This window comes from Lepidothrix coronata, unplaced genomic scaffold, assembly GCF_001604755.1.
Source record: "Lepidothrix coronata isolate B3197 unplaced genomic scaffold, Lepidothrix_coronata-1.0 Scaffold311, whole genome shotgun sequence".
In the NCBI taxonomy this organism is placed as follows: domain Eukaryota; kingdom Metazoa; phylum Chordata; class Aves; order Passeriformes; family Pipridae; genus Lepidothrix; species Lepidothrix coronata.
This window is the reverse complement of record NW_016690491.1, coordinates 356,432-378,383: the sequence shown is the minus strand read 5'-3', so window position 1 is coordinate 378,383 and position 21,952 is coordinate 356,432. Positions and strand designations below refer to the sequence as shown.

At 35.2% G+C, this 21,952-nt stretch overlaps 1 protein-coding gene across 2 annotated transcripts in view; it reads left to right on the top strand.

The window, feature by feature from the left end:
- The window catches only part of LOC108508757 (monocarboxylate transporter 2-like), a 79,467-nt gene that overhangs the window by 11,886 nt on the left and 45,629 nt on the right, over nt 1-21,952 (top strand). The window contains exon 1 of one of the 2 annotated variants that reach the window (XM_017837825.1): nt 5,406-5,451. The exons of the other annotated variant lie outside the window; for it this stretch is intronic. The gene's annotated coding sequence lies outside the window, so the exon portion shown is untranslated. Of the gene's footprint in view, nt 1-5,405; nt 5,452-21,952 lie in introns of those variants that run through there. 2 annotated transcript variants of the gene reach the window in all.

Here is a 21,952-nt window from a genome sequence, read left to right as displayed (position 1 = left end):
TAAATACAAGATAGTGAGGACAGCTGAAGGGAAATCAAGGAACCAGGGGAAACCTGAAATACCAGTTTTGTGATGAATAAGCCGTAAGACATTTATGGAGTAGTTTTTCCTTGCCTTGGACTTTGTATGCTGGCATGTTTTTGAGTTACTACAGCTGTCAGAGCAAGGAGGGGTGAGACCACCAGCCTTTTAGGTTGGGGGATTAGGGAGAAGGGGTGGAGGGAGGGCCGTGGGTGTTCCGTGGAGCAGGCTGAAGCAGTGTCTGCCATTGGGGAGGGCTGGCAGACTAAGGAACTGGTGGGGAAGCATGCGTTTTCATTACGGTACCATTGCAATGAGAGCTAATGTGCAGATGGTGAGAAGGAAACTACTGATATTGCTCTTTAACCTCTATATTTGCAACTTGTTAACCCATCAGTGTATTTGGATAATTCTGAGGGGTGGTATACAATAGGGGAGTTATTGCCATTTTGGGGACTGATGAGAAAATCTGTATTTCACATTGCCCAGGTACAGCAGGTCTGGTCTGCTGTTCTACATTCATGGTTCCTTATGGTTTTCTCCATTCACTCCTTACTATCTTGAGTCTACCCACTGAAAAAGAATGCTTACACAGAAACAGATAAGAAACAGCCCAAAAGCTGGCATGTTGGGCAATGTGACATGCAACATACTTTTCTGATTTGAATTTCCTTCATACTTAACACACACTGTCACACCCTATGGCATGTCTTATTACTCAAGCTCTTGTGTATCTGCAGTTATCTAAGTCAACAAAACTTCAGACCTGCATGACAATACTTTTCAAATAATTCACAGAGAATAGGTTTTAAATTTTAAATTTTCTTCTGCAAATGGATCTTCTATGGAATACTTGAGCTTATTCAAAAAGGTGTGGCAGTATCTTGGGCAAGCAGTTACTGGGTTTTTTGGTAAGTTTGGAGCTGTCTCTGATGCACATTTGGTATCTACATCATCAGAGACAGCCCTAGCTATTTTGTTGCCTGAATAAAATATATTCCGCTGCCTCTTTTCCACATCTGTCAAAAATAAATTGTATTTCATACCAGGTACTTTTATAGAACTTTGGAATGCCATGTATTCACATACTGTAAAATACAGTTTCACAAAATTCCATAAAAATATTAGACATTAGTAGTATTTATCATTTTATCATTATGAAAATTAATGTCTTTTTAACAATTTAATCAGTAGAGTCACAAATTGGCTCTAAAAATGCTGCCTCTCCACTTCTACAGCTCTGGGCAACTGTCCAGCCTTTACGTAAGATAAGCTGCCCTCTATGTTGTTCTGTAAGGCATTGAATGTTATTTCAAGTTTTAATTGGATGGTTTATGCAGTGAAGTAGTTGACTAAATTGTGAATTAAAATTGCACATATGAAATTTGTCACTTTTTGTCTTACAAGACATAGATTTGCTTTCTTATGCTTTTTTACATAAAATTTGACTTGAATATTTACTTTCAAAAAAGATAGTATTAGCTGTCTATGGTATGTAAATAAAGCAGTTTATCTGCACCTTCCATAAATTTTCTTCTATGCAGCCATGATAGCTACAAAAATGCTTGTGATGTAACATTCATGAGTTGCACATTTTACAAACACAGAGACAAAATATAGATATTGCAGCACATGCTTTTCAGAGACTCATTACTCAGCTAAACTGAATGTATTTTTCTCAGCAATACAGAAAAGATTGCAAAGTTTCAGATTTCAACAGTATGCTGTTAAGTTGTGGATCTGTTCGAAAGAAAATGAAAAGAACATTTTTAGAATCCAGAACATACATTTTTTTTTTTCACTGTCTTGTTTCGTAAGAGCTAAATAAACAAACACAGTAACCCTTGTCCTACCCAAAACACTTAAGATTTAAAAGCATTGAAATGAAAGAAGGAACTGGGTCACTATTTTCAGTCCACTGCAGTACTGAGAAACTGTACTATGAACATATAGGGCTGGGTTCATCTGAATACAGAGTTCAGTATCATGTGTATCTATACTTGAGCACTTTATCTATACTTTATATAATGGAGAGATATAGGCACTTGGAAGCCACATATCATTTAATTATAGATTAGATGTCTTTAACAGGTTAGTGAGAGGTGTCCCAAACTTCACTTCTGTCCATTGACTGTAAGTGGAATCTAGGTATCCAGATCACATGCAGATGTCAGCACTGTCAGTGTCAAAATATGGCTGTGATGAATCCCGCTCTTAAATCAGACAAAGTCACAAATTGTGTGTAAACCAAAGAATATCCTGCAGAGCTGTATTACAAGCTAAAATCTTCCCTAAATTGTGTAAAGCTAGAGTATATACTGGTAGGAGAAACAGGAGAAATGGAGATTATCACCCAATAATTAAGGTCTTGCAGGGGATTAGACCAAAAAAACATTTAGAAATTCACACCAACAGGAAACAGTTTACAATCAAACCTCCATTATTAGAACAAAGCTCTGTATAGCTTTAAGTACTGTTGCCACTGCAAACGTAAAGCATTCTTTCAAGAAGACCAACATCCTTGGATTGTAGCTGAAATAAAAAATTGTACTGCAATATTAACAGTATCATTTGACTTTATGCAAAAAACATTATTTATTTTAAAGTGTCTATTAATAAACAGACATTGTACTTAAACAGATATTAGGCAGGAGAAAACTTGAGCTGAAGTTCAGATCAGCATCCAGACTAAATGGTTATGATGAGCTTACTTCAATTGTACCACTTTAATCTCATGATCCTGGAACAAAAATCTCAGTCTCCTTCCAGGAAGGAATAGGTACATTTAATATGTGCCTATGCTTCAGTAAACCAGCTACCTCCTTTCTCAGAGGAGCTCTTGAGTAGTTGGATTTGTATTATATGTAAAACTCCACTGCCATTATTATTCACAAATACACTGCAATATGAGTCTCATATGATATGGTGAGTTGAGTAATAGCCGTCTTGGTATTGATACATTTTTATAGACAATGGTCCAAGACAGTATTAACTTTTGTTTTTGTCGAGTTCAAACTGACAGTGAACTGCAAGCCAGCTGCCTGCCACTGGCATGCCCTGTGTCAATTAGCACTGTCACTCAGAAGCATACTTTAGCATTAGTTCTGACCTTCTACCTCATGCTCAGTTCCCTGAATTTAGAAGCTCAGCTTTGGTGTAGGCACAGATTTTAGCCCTTCTCATTGCTTTCTGAAGTGGATGGACAAAAGACAGCTATAGTCCCTCACCGTGATGCCAAGCTGGTGCTGTGCTGTGCTCATTCATGTGGACCATGTGGTCAGCATCCCTAGAAGACATCTGCAGGCTCACTTGTCCAGGGACGCTGCCATGGTATCAGTTAGTTATCCCTCTTTCTGTGGTTGTTTCTCACAGATTCATAAATCTTGAGGCCAGAGATGATTTTCTGTTCCCCTTCCTGGGGTGGGATGGGGATCCTGTGGAAGGAAGGGCCTACTACTGAAGGGCACAGCAGGGGAGAGCGGCTGTGCTGACATGAGTGAGAAGCTGTACCTGGGACTAAACACAAGTTGTCAAAATCTAACAGAAGGTGTCCGTCCAGCAATAACAATGCCTCCCTTCCTACTTCTCTCCAATAATAGGAAACATGGTATTGGTGTCACCACAGGGTCTCTGTCAGAATTCAGCAACCCATGTTTACTTTCTTTGTAGTTCTCTTCTTATGTACTTGTGTCAGCAAACACATTCCCTTCCTGCGGTTGTCCTCAGTGCTGAGATGAACACCCCTTGCAAGTAGTCCTCCCCATAGTTTGGCATTAGAGGCTCACCTATCACTCCCATGCATTATCTCCAGTATATTTCATCCTTTCTGAAGGAACCATTTCAGATTGAAATTAAAATTTTAGACAGTACAGAGATCAATTAAATGATAATGCTTTCTCATGATAAGGCTGGTCTTTCTCTTTAAGCAACTTTCTATTGAGTGAGCTTCCAGGAATTCAAGACCTCATCTCACTTTTAATGTGAGACTGCCACAGCCCTTAGAAATGCAGATCATCATTAGCATCATTATTTTCAGATAAACTAAGAAATATATTGTGAGAATTGCTTTTTTTTCTCTGTGAACATTCAAAGTGGTGGGCAGTGAAAGTAACAGCAGTTTACTGTTACATAAAATCTCTCCCAGACACTGCCAAAATTCTCCAACAAAGCACTTCTAAGAGCTTTGAGACTTTAATATCAGTTGTTCAGTGAATATCTAGGACAAGAAAAAAATTTAATTTTTTCCAACCTAAGTCATCAAAATGTTTTTCTGTTTCCTTTGGCCAGGCAGTTTCATCCTTTCCAGCATTTCTTGGGACAAAGCCAGAATGGTGTGTGAGACTGATGAAAAATAACAGTTGTCAGGACATATATACCTTGTTAACAAAATAGTTAAGGTCACTTTTGTAATTAAAAAGGAAAGGCTTTTGATGTGAACTTTAAAAAGCATTTTGTTCATAATTATTGAATGAATGTATGATCTGGTATAAGGTACAACCTGCCTTCTAAATATGCATTTATTTTATCAGTTTTGCAGATTATTCCATTTTCTCTTCTATACAAAAATAATGAGTCTTTGTAAAATTGAAGAAATAATGGAAAATAATTTTTGGAGCTCTGCAGCAAATTCTGCATTATCTCCAGCAAAATACAGCTTTTTTAATACTGTCCTGATTAGCATTGCTTATTAATACAAAGTTTCTAATTACTCTATAAAGCCTAGTGCAGTATTTTGTACTATGACTGTTAAAGGAGCAACCTAAAAAAGTTTAAGTTAATTGCTTGTTTACTGTTATTTACTGGACAATTTTGTTTAAATGAGAAAAAAATTGGACTTTTGCAACACAGTTGCGGTGAATGCCTCTAATTTTACTTTTAAGCTTTTTCTCATGGTCTTTAGAGCATTTTTATTACATTTTTAATTTGTTGAACAAAATAGTATTAACGCTGATCTTAAATTACTGTAGGCTTTAAAAGGCAGGTTCACAACCAGCATCACCATACATGCTGAGTTCCCGTAGCGTTAGACACAAACTGTGTTCAAGGTCCCCAGATATTAGCACTCATTTTAAAGGCTATAGCATCTAAAAAAAATTTTGAATCTGCACTGAGGATGATAAGGAAAAATCCTTCATGTCAGACAAAGAAACTGTGAAAAAAACCCTAAACAGACAATGTAGCATTTATAGAACAAGGATGCCCTTCTGTGCAATTGTGTTCTGAATGGTGAGCTTCACCATAACCTCTTGTGCCTCAGTAATCTGAGATGCTTGTTGGTTTGGCAATTGGTCACACAAAATAAACCATCCAAACATCATGTGTGTTAATCAGCCAATCAGGTCTCCAAAGAGTCTTTAAATGTTCAAACTGAACAACAGCTCTGTATCTGTCAAATTCAGATTATTGTCTTGGACAGCCGCTCTCTGCCAGGTAATGTGCTGTTTTTCTATTCCCTTTTAGCTTTATTTAGTAGCAATAGGTAGTTTTAGATTACTGTTGTAATTCATGCAAAACTAATTGACTAATTAAACGCAAGACAAGTCAATGCACCAGCGCGTTACACAATATTTGCTGTTGGGTTTTAATGCTTATCTAACATGTATTGATGAAAGAGTCTGAAGCACTTTAAAGAAGAAATATTCTTATACTCTGTCTACTCCTAAAAAGTTCTAACAAGGATTAAGGACTGAATGGTGACAATTCCCGGTCTTGCCAGGCTTTGTAGATTCGATGGACATTTTTTGTTCATATATGTTGCCAACATTTCTGAGAAAATAAAGACTTCAAAGAAGAGTCTTCTAAAGACAAACTTAAAAGAAAGGGAAGCATCAGTATATCTCAGATCAGATAGGGAGAGTTAATCCCACGTGTTTTGAAGTAACATGTCATTTATAAATGCGGCATCAATTTTACTTACAAGTCTTCATGATAAACATCTTATTTTCATAAGAATTTAGGAGGGCATCAATAACATAATCCCCTTGCATGAAACCAAGGGATGGAATGAAGGCTATTCAGCCTTGCTGAGGACTTAGTTCTTCTGCAACACCAGAGATTTTTATAATAAAGGATGAAAGGTTGCTTTAAAGCAAACAACATGGGGGTGTATTTTACTGACACAAGTAACTCTGTTTCAGTCTTTTGCAATTTCCTGACTCAGTGTCCTATGCCTCTTTTCAGCTGTAGACACTTAAAAATTATTAGATTCCTGAGAATCAAGTGCAAAACTAATTTCTGATTCTGTTTTTTCATATATAACAGCCCCTCTAAAATCTCCAGCCAACCTAAACAGGTTTTGCCAATAGTTAGTCCACTAACAGTTTTACAATGAATACATAATTTTGGAGAGAAGTTTGCTGAGTTTATTTCATGGAGATAACCTGGTGATTTTTGGTGCTGTTTTTGTTATCCCTGTTATCAAAGTTTGAAGCCTCAAGGTCTAATTCTTTGTTTACTGAGCTCAAAACTGAGTGCTAAGCTGTCTTTGATTTTACTGGGGTAGGCTGATTGCTTAGAGGCCAGAGTTCTGGCTGTCATCTTCATGACTCTTCTGATGTCAGAAGCACTGTAGAGGCTCATCAGACAAAAAGATTGTGGACTTAAGTGGGTCATACTGTAAAAAAACCCAAAAGACAAAACACCTAAATGGTGACAGTTTTCACACTTATTTTCAATGGATATTTTATACCTTTCTTTTATATATTTTTGTTTGTATTTGCTCATTATATGATTCTCAATAAATCTAATGAAACATTATTCATAAATTGTTTTTTAAAATAAAATATTGGGGAGGTCAAAAAATAGGTAATATTTTGTTTTTCACCAGTGACTAAGACCTTGATGTATATGCACGAAGTCCCACTCTTGTGTAGAACTGATATATTGGAACTCTTCAACACTAAAAATATTTACTTGCCTGCTAGTAAAAACAGGTGATAACAGAAAGGTATTCCTACAAAGTAATGGTAGAGAGGTCCCCGGGTACTTAGGTAAGGAGTCATGCTTGAACAAATGATTTTTCAAAGTGCTTCATGCAACCTTAGTGAGGTTTCAATATGAGGAAAATTCCTTATGTTTGAACTTACCTCCTGAAAAACCTGTTTTTTTCACTGTCACACAAAATTGATTAATCAGTACAACTCCGTATTCCCTTAAGCAGCTACAAGAAGGAAAGAAATTGAGACAGGAAAAAAACCCCCAACAAATCAGCCTGTCTCTTCTCCCCTAAGTCACAGAGAAAAGGAAGCACCATGTTTGATCCACATAACAGAGGAAAGCAGGAGAGTGAAAGATGTGTATGCAAGGTTGTTTACCGACATTATAAAACAATCACTACATGATGTTTAAACACTGCTTTATGGCGTTTCCACTGAGATGTTCCATTAGTATGTGATGATAATGAATCATGGTAGTACTTCACTGCATACACTTCTGGGTTTTTTTCTACCTGTGGATTGCACAGGGAAACAGGGGAGAGAAATTATTTGAAGAATATAACCAGAATAAAAGCCGTAAAATTATAATACTGCTTAGAAATGGACAAACTTTTCAACACGGTTTTATTTTGTTTTGTTAATATTATTTCATTCAAGTTAGAAGTGCAGCTTTAAGTATAGTCTTGTGGAGAATGTGAAAGAATGCCTTTAAAAAATGTCTCTGGGCAGTGCATATGTGTTGACAAAAGTGGGGGGATTTCTAATACTTTTTTTTTTCACTTCTGTAGACATAGCTTGTCTACAGCAACTAATTTGAGAAAGAATATTTTCAGCTAAGGAGAGGGATTGAAAAAAGATAAGTGCTTCATTACTGGTAAGGGTCTCAACATCCATACAGCATCTCAGTTCAGATGGAAATGTTTCTCCCAGATCTTACTCCTACATGCTCAGATGGTAAGTCTTTAGAACAGGGAGAAGTACCATCTGGTGATTCAAAACAATACAAAACTGAAGGAATCAATTTCTTGTAGTTTACAAATAGAACTGGTCATCAGCCTCAAATAAATTGCCATATGTGATGTTAGGCTCTGAAGATCCTAAAAACTGACAAAATATTTGACTATCTCCATCGTCAGATTTCCATTTAAAACTCTATTCTTTCATTGTACTGCAGCAAATTAATATCATATGTTTAGCAGCAGTAGATCATAACTAATGCATTTCAGTAAGCACAAAACTGTCAGTGTATATGATATCTGCTGATACAAGAGCTTTATACCATATATATACCCCAATTATATGAATTATGAAAATTATATACATTTATGGTTATATTTGTCCATTTAGATTAGATTTTGAACTTTGATACATGATTTGTCATTTACATGAATATTATAGAACGTGTGTAAAAGAGTATCAATAATATGTGATGTATGAAGAAACTAGAGAAAATAATAGCTTAAAATAATTCTCTTTTAATAATAAGTTAAAAAATATTTGACAGTTTATAAGGTGATGATGCACTGTAGGCCTCAAATTTAAGAACAGAAAGACCATGAAAAAGGAAAAGGTTGGGTTCTGAGGTTGCAGAAAAAGAGAAAACAGATTTCTTTGAAGTCAGGAGCTATTTCAGAAATTCAGACTGTATACGTATTTCTATAAACAAATCCTTCAGTTTAAAAAGAAAGGAAATACATAATAAAAAAATGGCATTTAATGACTATTAGACCATATCCCTTTTTCTAAATTTGTAATTCGTGTGCTTAAAAAGGATTTACTGCAGAGTTGTGTTTATACATCATGGTTAATATATCATCTTTTTTACTTGAAAACCTTTTGAAAAGAGAAAAAACACAGAAAAAATTATCCCATTGAACACTTCTGTATCTGAATAGAATCATAAAGGCGTCTTTTGCATAGAAATTTTAATTATCTGCCAAGTATGAACTTAAGGTCTCTTGTTGTACCCTGTGAGGTTATAACACTTTTTGTACACAGTACAAAAAAGAAATATTTCTCAGCCAAATCCTATTTTTTAATCGCCTTTAACCTGCTTTTTCATTAATTTATATTAGTGCCTTGTAATTTAAACCCTGGTGTGAATCAGCACTACAAATGATTTTACATGGTATAGATAACTTTATCCATAGCAGACAGTATCTCTGTTTTAAGGAGATGAGATGATAATTCTTTATATTGACACACAATGACTAGTTGGGTCAGGGTGAGTTTGCATAGTGGAATGAGCTCCCTACAGTTATATCCAGACACCTTGATAATAAGAAGTATCATGAATGTTTCATTTATTCATTTCTTTCCACTCAGAAGGTCAAAATGAACTGGTATCTTCATTTCTGTTTCTTTGAGTTTTCAAATGAGCTTTACTTTTTCGCTTTCAAGCAATATTTAATTTGAAATATCAAAAGAACAAAATTAAACTCTTGGTGTCTATACAAAGTTAAGAGAATGAATAAAAGATAAATCCAGTTCATTGCAAATTTCAATAGCAACAATCTAATTTTAATGCAGCTTAACTGTTTTAGAAGTCAATTGATAGTCAAAGCCAATGTTGCCATAAAGCAGAATGACTGAAAGCTATCATCCTTGTGGTGACTGGAAACTGATGATGACCTTTTTGCGTCTATCATGTCATTAGAAAATCAAATAATTTTCTTCTTCAAGGACAAAAAATCTCGAACTGTAAACAGGTATATCAGTTTCTGTTCATAAAACCTTTCACCTTATCTCAAAGAAACAAAAAAAAGAACTTAAGGAACTAATTAATTCTCAGCACAAACAATGGATCTGGACTATAAATGACTGAATTGTTTAAGGAGTTGATAGACAGTTTAGGATTTCCGCATTTGCAAATAAGAATTACTCTCCCTTTTTCAAAATGGTTAACTTTGCAACATGTTGAGGAAATAACTCTAACAGTGGCTGCAAATATGGCAATTCACACAGTGTTTTCTGAAATCTTGACCTGCAACAGAAGGATAAAAAACCAAGAAAACACCCCTTTAATGTTTGTTCAGAGAGAAAGGGATGGGTATGTGGCTGTTAGGAATATTGAGGAGTAGGATTTCTAAGGGAAGGGTAGTGAGTTTTTGTTTGTTTTTTTTTCTCCTTAGGTTTCAGGCAAGGTACAAAGTTTATTTAGGGAAGTAGAATGAAATACAATTCACTCTTTGTGGATTTGCCTTTAAAACATGCGGCATTAAAGAATCTGCTTTATCATTTATTTGCGTAGCTCGTTATCCTTGTATTGTGAGAAATAGCACATAGTTGTTAGCTACTATCCTTCTCTATGTCATTGTGATTTCACTGTGTCACAGACATAGAGCAGTAAGCATATGTGATTGATGTAATTACATCATCTTTGAATTGATTGTGAAGAGCCTTCTGATGTATTTCACTTTATTCTGGGTGGCTATCTGTGGTGGCTTTATGAAGTATTAATTCGTTTTTCCATTCTCCCTCACTGCTGTCAGATTCATTAAGGCTGAAGCACTTTCCCTGGTTGATAGTAAACCTCAGGTAGTTGTGAAGGAAGAGTATGCTAGAAATGGATATGGCAAAAACCCCTCATTAGATAACCATGTTTTGGCTGGTGTGTTTGCTTGCAGCGTGCACTTCCTTGGGAATGCAGAGATGGAGACAGGCTGGTTCAGCCTGGCTGCCCAGATTTCTGGTGGGAGGGAAGGCAGGGTGCACACTGAAGCCAGCGCTCCTAGGAGTTAGGAGGTAACTTGCGCACGTGCCTAAGCTGCTGGCTAACCCTTGCCTGAAGACATCTGAATTTGGGTGCCAGGAGAAGAAAAACTGAATCTAGATTATGGCAGGTTGATATAACTTCAGCCTGAGGTCATTATAACTTCAGCTGACAGCCTGATGGTGGTGTGCAACGCAGGGAATGACTCTGGGGGTGCATTAGGTCCAGAGAAGGAGGTTGAAAAGCAAAACTAGAACAGGTGACCTGTGGGAAAGAAAGTCTTTTTAAGCCCCTTAATATTTGTCCTTTTGCATAAAGGGAATGATGGCAGATGTGAAGTGAGGTGAAATCTTGAAACATGCAGTAGAAAGGCGAAAGGACTTGGGAGGTATCTGGGATGAAGAGAGGATGTGTGATATATATCATGAAGAAGGCTCCATGAGAAGCAGCCAAAACCCCCTTTTCTTTTGGTGTTTGCTGGATTAGGACAATGGCATGGGGCTACAAGAAAGAAAATCAGCTGTTTTGGGGCACAGTTAGCTGAGCTTATCTACTCAAATGCGGAAATCTAAAAGCTGCAAGAGGAAAAACCATCCCCCTTCTCTCCCTATAGTTTTATTACAATCTTAAGAGTGGAAGTCAACACTTGAAAAGATTTATTTGGATGAGAGCAAGATTACACCTTCTGCAAATCAGAAGACTAGGCATAGTGTGAGGAGGAAGCAACTTTCTGTTTTATGCACCTTCATCCCCACAAAACAGGCACTTAAAGATAGTGGATACACACTGGATAGAGAAATAAAGAAAAATGGAAAAGAGAGAGGAAATGTATGAAAATATTAAAGCGTTAACTACAGTCTATAAAAAACCATTGTGAGATGCATTGCATCTTTCTCATAAGATACATTTTTTTCTGTCCCTCAGTAAGTATTTTCTTGGTTGAAAGTGATGCCATGTTATTAATTTTTGACTTGGCAAGAATGGTATAGATCAACAGTATGTACTAACATCTGGCCACATCTGAATTAGTCATGTGATAGCAGTAAGAGAAGAAAATGGCATGCAAATATACATAATTTTAGGCTCCAGGGTCCAGTATTCTTGTGCAATGCTTATTAAACAGACTGACACAGCAGAGACAGTGTTAATATGGGAAAATATAATTAGTTCCAAAATAAAAGTTATTAAAATTCAACCTGTTACAGGATGAAAATTGTGTGAACAATTTTCTTTGCATTTCTGTGTGTTTCCCCTTGGCATGGCTGGGTGCAGATAGTAAAAATTACTGCGCCACTAAGATGGCTACTCGAGCTAAAGTTAGAACAAAGGTGGATTCATGCCAGATGCCAAGGAGGAGTTCTGGCAGGTGAATAAAGTTTTCTCATCTCCTATGACCACCTGTTGTGGTCCAATTAGCAGTGGACAGCAGAGCATGTTTTCCTTATGTAACCAATGTATGTGAACAAGAAGCTAAGCGTCATGAGCACCATATAATCTGTCTTTCTCCTAATAAATCCGACATTTTGCCTGATCATATTGATCCTGGAGCACTCTGTCCATACCCTTCCATCAATATCAACCATTAGATGTAAACTCAGGAAAACAGTGCTAGCCCTGTGTGCAATCAAATCATACTGTAAGGCTGATGATTTGGTGGTTGTTGTAGAGTTGAAACAGAAGACTTGAAGTGAAATTGCAGCAACAAGTCCTTCACAAATAGAAGCATTATACGTGTCACAATAAAACAGAACAACACAAATTCAGCTTCATTAGTTATTGCAACTATTCTATCAGCTGAGTCACCAAATTGCTTCTAAAGACTGGGATAACAGTTAATATCTATTCTTGAAGAGCGTTTAATTTCTAACAGAAAGGCGTCTGAAAGGCAATTTAAGCTTAAGTTGATAGAAATGTAGGTATGCATTTAAGTTTCTTAAAACACTAGGAGAAATGTAGTTTTTTAGCTAAATATAAATTCCTCATCTTTCTTTCCCTGCTAACCATTATGTTGAAGAAGTTGAAAATGTTTCTCCTTTTCTGCCATAGTCTGAGCTGGAAGGGACCCACAAGGACCACGGAGTCCAACTCTTAAGTGAATGGCCTGTGCAGGGATTGAATCTGTGCCTCAATGTTATCAGCACCATGCTCCAACCAACTGAGCTAATTGCGGGGTTATGAAAACCAGTTAATTCTTTTTCTCTCTCAGGTGTCTCTTTATCCATCTTTCTTTCTCTCTCTTTTTCTTTCTTGCATGTTTTGCCTCAAAGCTATCTGTTGTTATATCAGCACATTTCCTCAAAATTTTTTGTGCTTATTTTAATCTTTTAATCTGTTCTTTATTTATTTTCACCTTGATTTCTTTTTCATCATTTGCACAAATATATATTAATAACCAACACATATATATTAATAGCCAGAAGTACCTTACCTAAACAGGTATTAGGATAAAATGTTTCATGAAAATTTGAAAGGCACATTCAACTTTTTCAGTTTCTGATCATCCTAACATCTTTATGAATAGAGAACCAAGGTTCTATTTCTTTTCCATGCCCTGTAAATGAGGATGAAGTCCATTAAAGATAATGAATTGATGCTATCATGATATCATAATTGAATGTCAATACATTCTTCTAGCCTAAAGCTTGCTTTACAAATTTCTCATTTCAGTGTTTAATATGATGCACATACCTGTAATGCTAGTAAAAATCATTTGATTGCAGAATTATTGTAATCTACAGAATAACAGTCATGTTAATAATTAAGAGAATAGCAGTAGGCCCAGCTTCAGGGAAGCAATTATTTACGGTGACTTTCAATTTTTATCGCATGAGGTTTTCACAGATTTTCTTTTATTACCCTGTGCAGTTGCCATAATAACAGCATGTCTGTTGTTGGAAACGTCAGGCTGTATTTGTCACAGGCATACCATGCAACTAGGAAAATTGTACTTAAGCTGTGCTGTGGTACGGCATGACTTGGTTCATTTATCTGGGTTTGGTCAGCTGACGGTGGTTCAGCACGTTTTCTGTTAATATAAAATTTACTTCCTTGTCATTTTTGATGGATCATTAATTACCCTTGTCAAGTAGCAGCAAAGGATTTTGTAGTTTTAGTCTTGCAACGAGTTTAGTAGAATGTAGGGTTACTGCTGACCTTATGCAGAAAAGAACTAAAGTAAGGCTGGTTTTGGTTTGGTCTTATACCTTTTGACATAATTTCAAGTGTTTCTCACTGTACTTTAGTTGTTTTGTTGCTTGTGTTTCATAAAATACTACATATCATGCTTAAATTGGTTTTGCTACATATAAATCAATGTCTTGGATATGAAATATTCTGATCCTATTCTTCATTTACATTATCAACTTGAAGTTTCATATATTTCCTTAGAAAGAAAATTTTAGTTTTGCATTTGGAAAGTGAAACAAACAGCATTGCTACTTAATGAATTTTGATTTAATAGGTAATTTCTAAATACATTTGGTCAGTGCCTTGCATATATGGAATGAGGTTTCTATTGCCTATAGAAACTATAACTATACCATGTTACTTTACAGTGTGTATGAAAATGAACTCTACAGTTTCTGAAAATAAATCTTTTCTTTGTCATGAGTTGAATACTCAGAAATTGAGATTCATTAAAAATGATCATTTTAAAAATTAATATTTTCTGTGTCTCATTGAAAGCTAAACTGTTGAAAGTGTTTGTGTTTTTTTTTCTAGAGAAGCTTCTTTTTAAATTTTCATGCACTGGTAAGACAGACACGCTTCAAACAGAATGAATCTGGAGAATTAATTCAAAGGGGTTTAAAATCGTATTGATTTTGTTTGTTTACCTATTTCAATCAATATTTTTTCTTCAACTACTTTGGCATCAACATTAACATTTCATATTACTTTTGTCTCAGACATGTTGGGTAAAAAACAAACCCAAAGCCCCAGTTCCGTATAGGTTTAATTTTTGGAAACTGCTATTAAAGGAATCTTTGAAAAGTTTTGCATAATTTTACTCCAATAACAAAAGCTGGTTGTTTTTACCCTCTTTGCCCCCCTCCCCTGTGTGTAAGACCTCTGAAATTAAGGAAGGAAAAAAAGGTTTATGGTAGATATTCCTGTCCTCTGACCCTAGTTATTAACTCTGCTGTTGTTCTTCTCCAGTTTGGTTCAGGATCTGATTGTTCAAGGTAAAAAACTTCTTTTCTGCTGTATTTTCTTCATTGTAGCTGATCTTTGGCTGTGCTTGTACTGCTCTGTTGGCCAGCAGTATTTTGGAAATCAGGATCAAGCCCATGCATCTGCATTTCTTGCAGGAGATTATGAATCTGATCATTGCAAAGAAAGAATTGTGTGTATGCTGGATGCCAGGAAACAAGATGAAGAGTAAGAAAGCAGTTACAGAGAATAGAAATTATTTTATATTTGCTCGTAAAATTAATGTTTAATCAGACCACTTGATGAAGAAAGCATCAACAGTTAACTATCCCTGAAATTCTATGTTGTTAAATTCTTTCAAATAAAACCCAGCAGTTTGGCCCAGTTGGCTATATTGTTTCCTAAATCTATTGAATGACTTCACAGTTGAAAGCTGCTTGATGTGGCAGTTCTTCTCCAGAAATACCATGGCATTCTGTGCTGGTCAGCTGAGGTGAGAATAGCTGTTGGAAAAAGTGCTGCAGGGTGTTAGGAAGCCTCAAATAGTTTTCTAAAATACCTATGATTGTGCCATAATGTACCTTTGTTCTTGTGTGAAAGAATTTTTCTCTGGCTTGACTAAAAGAGCCCAGAAAGAAAGAGACAAATGAAGACCACAGAGAGATACAAACCTTACTGAGAGCAGAGAGTCAAATGCTTCTTTTCTAAGAAGTGCATAAGGTTATACACATTACTGAGCCTCCTCACATTTTCTTCCATAATCCTTCCTGTCTCCTTGCATGGCGTAACTCAGAATATGGTGTAGAGGCAATGTCTGTGAGGGTGATCCAAAAGCTCTAGTCATGAAGCTAAAAGGTGACCTTATTCTGCTGTGATGCCAAATATCAGCTGATGCCTTCGGAGAGATCCTTGAATATGAGCACAGATACTATAATATTGGAGAAATAAAAGATAAATGTGATTATACAGAAGGCAAAATGAAATCAAGCCTTCAAAAAATGTTATGCATGCAATGCTAATCCCCCAGAATGCTTTCCTGTTTTGTTTATGGCAACTTTTTCTTTTTTATGAGTTAATTCTACTTTGGCACAGAAAACATGCTAATCTGCTCCTCTGTGTGTGTCTTTTAAACAAGGACCTGTTCATGCTGCAAAATGCAAACAGGCAGTAACTTGACTAGGCTGAATGCGTAGATTTTGCATGTATGGTTTCAGCTCAGTGATGTATAACACCAAAGCCAGCATTGATTTCAATTTTCCCAGTAAACCCTTATATTTTGGGATGAATGACAAGTCTTTTATGGGTTGCTTCTTTCATTTGCAATAAGTAAAAGGAAGAAGTTATTGCTACTTTATGATTTCAGATTTTCAAAATCAAGATGTCATATGTTTCCAGTAGAAGAACTCGGATGTTGGATTTCCACTTGGCCCAATGAAGATGGAATCCATTGTATTCAGGATAATCAAAAATATATATTTCTTTGCCTAGGAGAAAGAAAAACGTGGGATGAACTGCCAAGAGACTGTTGCTAGAATGTAATCAACAAATTTACACTGCTACTAGGCTTAATTCACTCACAATTAAAAATGTGATTGGCAAGTTTGTACTAAAGACAAAGGGAAATATTATTGCAAAGACTGAAAAATTGCCTTTAATCTTTAATGGTTTCACATTTCACTAAAAATTCCCCTCATTCGAAATACTGACTTTAATGCATTTTATCTCTTTTTCAGCTAAAAACAGACTTGTTCACCCTGCAAAATATACCTATAAATCTTAAATGAGTGTGCTAGACCAAAGAAAGTTGCATTCAAAAGTCTGGGCATTTTATGAATTTTTGCATGCTTTTTGTTACTGTTGTTTTATTTTATTTTGGTTTGGTTTATTTTATTTTATTTACTTTGGAAGAGAGAGTGAGAAAGAATGTTTCTGAAATAACCTTTTTCCCATTGATTAAGGTTATTTGCATAAATAAACCATTGATGGTTTTCCATGAATATGGGCAAATAAATATATTAAAAAATGTGAAATTTGGGATTCCCCACTACCATTCTCATTTTGGAAAGTTTTACACAGAGCCTAATTTTTTTTATGTTTCCCTTGATTGTTCAAGAGAAACTTCGTGGTATCACAGTACTCTGAACACATATATTCTACTGCCTACCTGCAGACAGCTTACCTGTTGTTTTTTTAATCTATGTACACTACTCTAGTGGCAGTGCAACAGTGCATTCATATCCAGAAGAAAAAAAATCTGCAGCCATTTATATTTAAATTTATCTATATGTTACATTCTTCTGTGAAGCATAATATCCTGGAATGCAGATAATAATACTGTTTTGGATAGTGGTTTGTTAATAAAATATATCTTTATTTGTAATCAATAAGGATAAAGACTCCATCTCAAATTGTAAAGAAGACATTTTATGTCAGTCCCATGGTGAAAATATGCAGTAGAACCATCTTTGCATTGCTTAAATAAGCACTTTATTTCAAATGCTTTATTGGCAATTACCAATGATTTTGTAGTTACTTGACAGCAAATGGCAGAGTAATGTTACATTATTTCACATCAGAGCAGGTACGTAGGATATATTAAATAAATCATCATTTTGCTTTGTTAACCGACAAAAAAATAGTTTTCTTCAAGGAAGGTGAAGCTATACATAGCTTCATCAAAAACACTTGTGGAGATATAATGTATCTGAAGTATGTAACTGTAAGTTATTTTTTCCTTATGTGAGTAGGACAGAGGCCCAAGTACAATTTTTTTGTCTAGCTTATGTCAACATCATTACTATGTCTATGTAATTTTCACAATTTTGAATAATTTTTGACATTATATAATCATTATTGGCAGAGGTTATTGTCCTATTTCACTTTCTTAGGTTTTTAGAGAAATATACTGTTTGTAAAGATTTTCTTTCAAACTGTTAACTTGAAAATGTTTTTATTGTTACTAAAAGAAACCAAATCAACTAAATAATTCCATAGTATTTGCATTAACATATGAGCAACATAACAGCAACCCATAGCAATGAAATATGCAGATAGTTGTAATATGGGGGGAGGGGGTTCTTGATATTTTTGATATCTGGATAAACAGAAGCATTTATAACAGCACAATTTATATGAGGTGATCCAGCCACTGGTCTGAAATACATCTACTATGCATTAAGTAATGAGTAATCACTCAGTCTTATCCTTGAATCTAACAAAGTATTGCTTTAGTATCTGTTTTACATGTAATTTTATCCTATGTGCCCCAAAGGAGATGAGTGCTTTGTTTTATATGTTTTTTTTCTGGATCACAGAAGCGATGCAGCTTTACATGACAGCAGTGATGGTTGGTTGGTTTATTTATTTATGTTTTCTTTTTTATAGTGCTTCTGGACACAATTTTGGTCAAATTCTCTTATTTAGAACTATATTGTAACTCTATGTTTGACTTCTCTAATAATACAAATTAAGTATAACAGAACAAGTATTCTGAATGCAGAGCTTCAATCTGTTCATTTTATATCTAAGAGCAATTCAATTATTGCAGTATCTGTTCTATTTAAAAAAGGTTTAATCTTTTATTTTTTTGGGACAGCTTTCCATCTCAGAAGTAATTGTCAAATCCACATGAAGTTCAAGGGAGCTTTTTCTTTTAATTTCAGTGAGCATTCATTTTATTTTGCAGGACATAGATACGTAAACATGCACTTGTTAGAAACCACCACCTGCATGTTCAAATGTGACAAAAATATGTAAAAGTTTCTTATCATTCAAAAGCAGACTTTTGCATTATATGCCATTGTTTTCCTGCTCTTTTATTGAAATGGTGTATGGAATCACCACTCTGTCTCTTCCAGAAATATGACTGAAGTGTATATTAAAAAATATTTTTTTATTCATTTATGTACAGAATTTGTGCATCATCGTTGCATGTCTATGTTGTTTTCTTTTAAATAGTTGTAAAAAAATCTATGAACTGACATATGAAAAATCCTAAAATAGTCTTATTTAGGGATGATGCTAGAAAAATATTTTCTCTTGATTAATGAAAAATTAAACAGTACTCAGTGCTAATTTACCATTTAAAATATGCACAGCGTCATAGGTAATAATAATATCTATTTTGTAATGTATATGTACCACAAATGTGTGCAAGAATGCAGCTAACCCTACATAGCAGGTTTAGGTCAAATGTGAAACAGATAGAAGCTAGAGCCGATTGAAAAAATCATAAATAGTCAGAGCTGGATGACATCTCAGGTACTCCACTCCAAAGCCCTTTTCTAAAGGAAAGGTCTTTGTTTTGCAAAGAAAATTAGTTACAGCTTTACTCACCTTTTGAAGATGAAAACAACACTATTTGCTTTATCCTACTCTCTGATACTGACTCAGGAAATCTGAACAGGTACATTCTATCACTGTCCTTTCTTACTTCCTAAAAATTTAAGACTTATCTGTGCTGCATCTTTTAACAGTCACCTTTATTCTGCAGGGGCCAATCACACTTTTTCCCACAAAGGGCAAATGAAAAATTCCGTGCATTCAAATTTCATTTCATAAGTATATGTTCTGAGATGCACAGGCACAAAACCACAAGTTAGGTATGTTTTTCCATCATATGCTTCTTTTATCATGTAAACAATGAAATAAGTATATAAGTGGCATTTTACAGACATGGTTTTTGAATGAGTAAACTATAACTAGGCAGAAGAGAAAGAAAAAATCCATGCTTTTTCTACACATAAAAGCCATACAGATTTATTTGGAGCTCATCAGGGCAGTGTTCATTTCACCCAACTGTTCTATTTTAGTAAAAACATTTTGTTGACTAATGAATCTCATCATGCATAACTTACTGGGAAGAAAAAAAAAAGAGCAAACCTGAAATTCCATGTTTAATATTCAAATTGCAAAATGTCATGAAAAGGGAATAATAATGCTAAGGTTGAACAGATTTTATGCTTGAATCAGACTACAACAAGTACAACTTCCTCTTGGTAACAGCTCACAGGGTGTCTAGTAATATTCTGAGAAGTAAGAGAAATATTGAAAAGTGTGTTTGGAGAAGAATCTGCAAAGAAAAAGAAACATACTTAAACCCAGTCATTCCAGAAGGTGGTTGTTGTTTCCTCTGCAGACTGAGAAAGGATCTAGATAAACAACAATTAGAAACCTGGATTTGGAATTTAAATCCATCTACTCTGCTTTGAAGTCAGTTGGGCTGTACGTAAAACTCTATGTATAGGAAGTCTATGCATAGTCTATGCATACCTATGCATAGGTAGGATAATAGTTTGAGACTTCAATGGAAATGAGTAAAAGAGGGGTCTTCAAAGGTTTTAGAAAAGCATATAAACTCCAGAGTTCAGTGTTCTGTACTCAAAGAAGATTACTGTCTTGAAGATTGAAAGAGTAATCTTCAGTGGAGTATAATGCTTAGACTGTGAATCCCAGCATTTTATTGCATTCTCAAGGAAAAACCTTGAGATTTACAAAACTCCGCTTCCACTTCCTAGACAAAATGAATAGGTATGTGGAGTGTGCTGTACATGATTTTACACATTATGAACAAATTTGTATATAGAAAGTTTGGCCTTTAATAGAAATCATATGAACAACGAAATGTGTGCATATATCTGCTTTCTACTAGGAAAACCACAACTCTGTTTTGCCTCTAAACTGATTAAACTTTTGTCCTGAAAGGGACAACAGACTCTTTTCTTAGATTGATGTGCTCATTGCCCTACATTCAATATGCCTTGCTCTTGATTTATTAAGCTTCTAGATAAATATGATTTAACTAGTCTCTTCTGTGAATATTTTTACTGTGCCCTTTTGCTAATTGGAAGCTTGCAAATGCCACAGGGATATTTGTATTACTTGTTTCATTTACTTTATACTTTTGTAAACTGTATTGCTGTTTCTATGTAGCTATTATAGTGAAATTTTGAGGATTTGAATTCTTTTGATCTAATAAGAATAATGAGTATTATGTTATCAAGAAGCATTTGAACAATACTCTCAGGCACATGGTGTGATTTTTGGGGATGGTTCTGTGCAGGACTAAGAGCTGGACTTGATGATCCTTGTGGATCCCTTCCAACTCAGCATATTTTGTGTGATTCTATGTGTGTGATATAGAAATGTAAAAGCTGATACTTGTGAATCTGTTTACATTGGCATGGGTTTGGCAAAGAAGGGTTATTTAGAGCAAAGCACTTTGGTACATGGGAGAAGTTTTACAATTAGAGTCCAACATAAATCAACAAAAACAAATTTTTGTATTGGATTTATCAGGTTGCTTTTCAGAAATGAAACAATGCTACTCTGTATTCTCTGTCAAGCAAAATGACAAATTTGCCAGCTAAAACAAAACTAATGCAATAGCAATTTTATATCCTGTAATTAGCCGACCGTTGCGCTTCAGGGCTTCAGTTTTCAGGTCTGCTTTTTGGGTCTACAACACAGACAGTGGTGCATTTGGTTTGTCCATAGTAAGAAAAGGAGTTCCTCTTGTCTTAATGTTTGAAAGGAGCACTTTCACACCAGGCTGAGATAGCTGGTAAGTTAATGTCAAAAGGCCTATGTTTCAGAAGGCTTATGTTTCCCACTGCAAAGGGAAGAAATGAATATTATTAAGTTAAATGCATAATGCTGGCATTAAATGGAAAATTTGTAATGGGAGATTCAAATATGAAAAATATGACCAAAAATGTGAAAAAAATTTTGTTTCTAGATTCTTCAGAAATTGTTAAGGTCAGCATGAGAAAGGAGGGATTTGAGAATTATCTAGCACTTCTTGTGCATCCTGCAGTGATTGGTCATCTCTTCTGAGTGTATTGACAAGCAATAAACAACTTTTCAGTGCCACTGCACCAGAGCAGAACCACAGGCTCTGTGTATATATTTGGGTGTTCTATGAGGGTTTAGTAAATGGCAGAGTAAAAAATTGCAAATGATACATGTGCAAACAATATTATTTATATTGAACTCTTGATAAATTCTAAAGCTTGTTGGAAATTAGTTGAAGGTTGTTTTTCGCTGTAGCATTGTAGAACTCCATTCTGAGAGGTACAGCGGTGTGTTGTACTCTTTGGGTGTTGTGTACTTACTGTGTTAGGAAAAAGTGTCCTCT